Here is a 6,522-nt window from a genome sequence, read left to right on the forward strand (position 1 = left end):
ATGATTATGAGCAGGATCTAACTAAACCTGCAAGTTCGTATTTGCTATTCATGCAACTGCTCTGCTTTTATTTATTAAAGAGGAGCTGGAGTGACTGTTATTCACATCTGTGCTTCAACTATAGAATATTAAAGTAGCTGAAAGAGCCCACTTTGAAAACGCTTTGATCACGTTGTTATACATGTTTGTCTTGAAATACACAAGATAATGAGGTATCTTTCTGTAAAGATAAGCAGTGTGATGATGGCTCTTGCTGTATCTTATCAATTAATGCTTCAGCAGTCAAACAGAGCGCCTCAAAGAATCTGTTGCCAGTATGTCTCTTTTGCTGTCCTTTCCCACACTGCCTCTGCCCAACAGTATTTGTGTAGAATGCAGATAGAGCACTACCTTCTTCCTGTATGTATATCACTGTTGTGAATATGTGCTTCCTCCATGAAGAAAAGTATTGCGGGCGCTGCCTGCGTCCCTTTGTGTTTGGGGGACTGGTATCTTGCAGTAGGTGCAGGCTGGCTGAGGCATTGTCATTCTCTGGATGTCATGCGCAAGTCGACCCTTGATCTCCCACTTTGAAGTGCATTGCAGACCCGCAAGAGCAGTGGTTGTGAGCTCACAGCAATCAACAGAGGGCGCTCCACACCAGAGAGCCTGCAGATCAGAGGCCGGTGGCTCTCCTCCTCACAGATTGGTGCCAGGCTCACAGAGCTCTGCAGTAAAATTCTCACCTCATTATCTCAGAGAGTCACATCACAGGCTTGTGTGGGCAGGGGAAGGGAAAGGGAAGAAAGGCTCGGGGGTGGGCAAGAGGCTTGGGTGGCTGACACTAGAGTCTCTCTCTCTGTGAGTGTGTCTTTCTTTAAAGGGGGGGTGGGGGTGTTGCACTGGTGATGAGGCTTGAGTACAATTTACTGTGGCACTGCTTTAACACCTCTAACAACAGGGATCAGGCCAAACTGCTCCTGGCTCACTTAACAGGAATGGGAGACGTGTTATTCATGGGAGCTTAAATTTGAATTAATGGTTTCTGTGATTGTGTAAACTGTGAAAGGTTGTTAGGGTTTGTTAGGAATAGTAAATGCAATTTTGCACCTCATTATTGGGATCAGTATTTATCGCAACGAACGTTAAAACTGCCATTATGTCAGCTCTGCAGAGCAGTAAATGTGTTTATATACACTATAAAGTGTAAAATTAGTGATAAATCTGTGGCCTTAAAGGGGTTAATTTGTGTAATTGTGTTAGTGACCTTTGACATTTCTCATTACTTTAAAAAGACAAACCTTATATTACACATGTTTCTTCTGTAACACATGTTTTTCCCTGTAAAAACCTACGAATGAACTATTTAGTCAGGATGCAGATGACCAGGAGGTCCATTGTTTGTGAGGATGCGATGGAGAACTTCTGGCAGCTGCTGCCCCCCTTATCTTTGCCATGTACAGTCAATAAATCAATATCAAATCTAAGGAACAGGAAGCCAGATGGCCTTCCCACAACCTCTCCAGGACAGCCATCTCTCAGGTCCTCCTCGGCTACTGTACCACTGGTGCATGCAGCGGTCCTTTGAAGACATGCACATTCAACAAGCAGCTCAATGAATGACTAAAGGGAACAAATAAGCTGTTACGACTCTGCTCAAATCAGTGTTTGTGTTTCTATCCACATCAAAGGCCTCGGTCTGTTTGATATTCAGCCCCCACACCTTGAGCCGAGCCACGTACAGGTAGAAGGGAGGAGCAGTCCATTGAGAAGAGAGAGGGTCATGTGGTTGCCTCTTTCAGCCCCAGCTTGAGGGTAGTTGACCCAGACGAAGGGTCTGGTCATGTTTCTTATTCCCCAGGGTGCTACTGCTTCTTACACCCTATCACTAGGCATGTTATTTATTGAGTCACCTATTGATTACATGCTTTAAAGAATATTCACTTTTTTTCTTAGCAGTAATTACAACGTAGAATGCATTTTCAGATTTTGACATTCAAAGTCTTGTAATATTAACTGAAAAAAAAGCCGTGGTTCAGTTGGTTCACTTGATGCTGGCTAGGTGAAGTGAGTTCAATGTGGCCAGTTACATAAATACATCCCGCCAGACCCATCTTAATTTCTGTTAAGGCCAGGGGTCGGGTTAAACAGTAGTTTGATTGAATGGCTGTTCACAGGCCGGTGTGAAATGCCATCTCTTTTGCAATGTGGGAGTAGAAAAAGGGGGTTTCTGTGGCCTTTGTGTGGCCCACGGTCTTAGAGCACGGACCCATTGTTAGAGCCTGACCAGCCAGCCCCTCAGACTCTCCTTTAACCTGCTTTGTCTCAAGCAGTGTGACCATTTCCTTCATTCAGGTCAGGGCAGGGTCGTGACTTTGGACACCAGTCTCCTCTGTCTGTCTGCCCTAGCCGGTATACTCATAAATGCATGTGCCACTGAGACAGATGTGCTGTTGTCACATGTCAGATGTAGCTGAACTAAGAAGATGAGTATGACTAGGTCAGGTGTAAAATAATACCTAAAGTTTAAGCTGCATTGCACAAGTCAGAATACATTTAAGAAAATATGTCACTTTTGTGAGTGTGTAAACAACAGTACCTCATGCACACAGCTAAGATTAGTGCTTTACTGCCTTGAAGTTGTGCAACTGCTTAAAAGAGTGCTCAGTTCCCAGACCTGCCTTATCATGGCCTGGCCATCACAGTGATAAGAGGAGGAAAGACCAAGGGGCCATAACGAACAGTGTGCGTGATCCAGGTCAACCGTGTGAGGAGACTAGACTCAAGAGGGAGGGAAGAGGGACAAGAATATTATCTGATAAGAATCACAGAAGTCTTTTGATGTCAAAGGGGCTGATCCAAGGCTACAGGGTGTCATGCTGAGAGGACGAGCAGAATGACACAGCAGGTACAAACAAGCAGGCCCTTGAAGATCATCATGGTCTTAAGCACACATACACAGGAGAACCCTAGACTCGCACACAAACACATAAATTTTATATTTTCTTTGGCTTATATCTTTTTACAAATAACATGTAATTTTATAAGAAAATAACAGCAAGAAATTCAAGATTCATTCAATTCAAGATTCAAGAACTTGTCAATACAACAATATACACAGTAGTATACTGAAAATGGCGTTTTGACCCCAAGCCCCCCTATGGTGCATTTATAAGAATATAAAAAAATAGGTGAACAGTTAACAGTGTAAAAAAAAGAAAAAGAAAAATTAACTATGACTCAGCAAATCTTTAGCAGTGTTGTCCAAAATGAACCACAGCTGACTGTGAGATTACTGAAGCTTGAATGCAGTGAGTGTAGTCTGGTTTGGGTCATAAGTCACTGATTAAAATCTATCATGTGCAAGCCAGACAGGACCTGAGGCTACAGTGCAAGCTGCTGCCTGAACCAAATGCCTCGTTGTCTTGCCCAGGGCGAGCTGCAGAAGGTTTATTTTATTTTTATTTTCTTTCTTTTGCCTGGAGTGGCCAGAGGAGGAGTAGGCAAGCTGCTGCAGTGTTACAGTGTCCTTGGTTTCCCCTTAGCAACAGCTAAAAACAAAAGACCACACACACAAACGCCCCTTTGCTCATTTGCAAAGTAAGGCCCAATGAGAAGCGTTACACTACAAAGACGAAGGAAACTAGTAGTTTTCTTCATTCTCATCAAGTTGCTTTAAATGATGTTGTCTTACATGTATTGTTATGTCATTGATACCTCCGAGCCCTTGGTCCCAGTGGACCAAAAAAATCATTAAAACACATCACAGTGACCTTTTACCTCATTACAGTGCTTTTTTAAAATTTATTTTATGTAATCTTACATGCGCCATTGTGTAAGACCTGAAAAGAACACTAGTCTAATACACTTTTTACTGCAGCTGAAGTCGTGTTTGGTCACAACTACAGCACCCAGCTGTTTAGGAGAAGTGTCATTTTGAAAGCAAAGAAAACAAACTGAATATTTGTGAGCTGTGCTTGAAGGCATGCCCCGTATGTCTTTTTTTTTTTTTTTTTTTTTTTTACTGTGATCTATCAGGAGAGGTGTGACTCTTTATGAAAGAAACTGGACAAAATTTCTCCTCATCAAGCTAAAGACTCTGGTATCAGCAACCTGTTACATCCACACTCCAATTAAAAGAATTAAGATGTAAGGAGCCTTCATTATCAGCTCTCTCCAAAGGACATCAAAGGCTGAGGTGGAGTGAGAGTGCAGCTGCCCTGATGGTGTGAGTTTCTCCTCTCTCACTCCAGAAGAACTTGTTTGTGTTGAGGATGTTTACTGATCCCGGGGAAGACAAACAGCCTGTTTCTTGTTTGTAGGCGCCACAAGTCAAACACAGAGCTGTGGGTCCTTTCTGTGTGTGCGAGAGCGAGACTTTGGGATACGTTTTATTGTTTGGCCATTGTTTGTCTTTTATCTGTCTTTGCAACTTACTTCCAACCTTCTCATCATGGGCCAAAATTCAAAAAAAGAAAGACAAGGAAAGACATATGCCTTTTGTCAATGACAGAAACCAGATCCGTACAAAGGCTCTGCATACTGAGATGAGATTTTCTGATAGATATCCTGTTTCATGTTTAATCAATCAATATCAAAACCACAGATAAACTGTTACCAATATGTGTATATGTGTTTAGCTTTATTAGTAGGTTTATATATATTTGCATTTAGTACTTTTTTTTTTAAAATAAATTGAGTTATAGTACCTAACCTTAAACACATGGTGTCACTCTTTCTCATCTATTTCACCAACACATGGAGGCCCTCAAAGTTTTTGTGACCCATTTCACATGTATCACATACCAACATGGTTGCTGCAAATAATGTTTCTGGCATGATTTGTTTAAATTTGACAGCAAAAAGTGCTGTTATGAAATACAAGCACTTCATATTATTTGTTTGGACTACTTTAAAGTGACTTTTAGTTAGATATTTGCTCTTTTTTCTGTTGTTTTGAAAATGTTGGGTAAGCAATCACAGCATTTTAAATTATGCAAAGATCTTTCCACAAAATCAAATGAAAGGTGCTTTTACAACTGATTTATTTATGTTCTAATTTTAATAATAATGTCAGCAAAGAAACCCTAAAGATCATGAAAGATGTGCGGCCCGACTTCCCTGCTCTCTTATGAAATACAGACCACGTGACATCTGTATTGCCTCGTGGAGAGCTTCATTCTGTGAGCTTGTATCAGCAAATGTCACTTTGAATTGAAGCTTCCTACCACAGCTATAAATCCTGGGGTGAACAGGCTTTCACAGAGAGGTTTTATGGCACTGAGACTTCCCTTCCTTTCTGTAGGGGGTATCGTGCTTTACACTGTCCATGTGTCACAGCCCTTTTAACTGGTACAGTGCCAAAACTGCTAGTATTTTTCTACAGTTTTGCAAAGGTGTTTGGAAAGTAATTTATTAAGGGAAATGCCAGCATTCGCTAGTTCTGAGTTACTGTGCTGTGATTTTTTTTTTAACTTCCTGGCATTTGTATATGTGTCAGTTAATTAGAAAAACACATAACATGCATCAGCTATCATAATCACAACGGCCACTGTGGAAAATCATATGCACTGTAGCCTAGTAATTATGTATAAAGTACATTTTGTCTAAAATCTTCATGCTGACTTTGATGCAAATTTGAAGTCTAGACATGCAAAAAAAAAAAAAAAAAAAAAAACCCCAAAGGGAAATGTTTTATTGCGCTGCTATAAAGTCATTCAAATATTCGGCCTTTTCAAATACAGAGCAGGAACCCTTTAGAGAGCTCTGCAAGTGAGCTGCAAGCTCACTAGTTTGGGATTCAAGTAGCAAGTATCACACTTCACATTTCCCCATCCAGAACATCGTAGAAATGCACATTTAGACAGTGACAGTTTGAAATATACAATTAAAGGACCGTACATGAGCAAACGTTCTTAGTTACCTTACACTACATCGCACAGTTAATGCAGGCTGTGTACCGTGTATCTGCCGTATCCCAGTTTAAACTCTTATCCATGGCTGCTCCTCCCTGAGCCTGGCGGAGGTCTGTTTTTGTTAAAATAGAGTTCTTCCTTCCCACTCTGGCTGAGTGCTCATTCAGTAGAGTAAGTAGACATTTACTGCTTCCATAGGAAACAAAGTAACTACTGAATTAAGTGCTTCTAGTAATGTCTTCTGAACAGATCAGACCAAAGCGGACACATTTGGTAAAAAACAAATACATCATACCAGCTGTCAAGCTTGGTGGTGGAGGGTTGATGATTTAAGTTTGTTTTGCAGCCACAGGACCTTTGCACCTCTGTATATCAAAGTATTCTAAAGTCAAATGTGAGGACTTAAGCTTGGCCAAAACTGTGTCATGAAATAAGATAATAATTCCAAGCAAAGCAGCAAATCTACAATAGAATGATAAAAAAGTATTTTGTAAATGGATTGGTTCTTATATAGCACCTTTCTACTCTAACTGAGAACTTAAAGTGCTTGAATGGGTTAAAAAGAAAGGATCTTGCAACGCCCCAGCCAAAGTCCAGACCTCATTCGGTTGATTAGTGCAAATTACAG

This window comes from Perissodus microlepis, chromosome 2 (genome assembly GCF_051167445.1).
Source record: "Perissodus microlepis isolate ML-2025 ecotype Zambia chromosome 2, ASM5116744v1, whole genome shotgun sequence".
In the NCBI taxonomy this organism is placed as follows: domain Eukaryota; kingdom Metazoa; phylum Chordata; class Actinopteri; order Cichliformes; family Cichlidae; genus Perissodus; species Perissodus microlepis.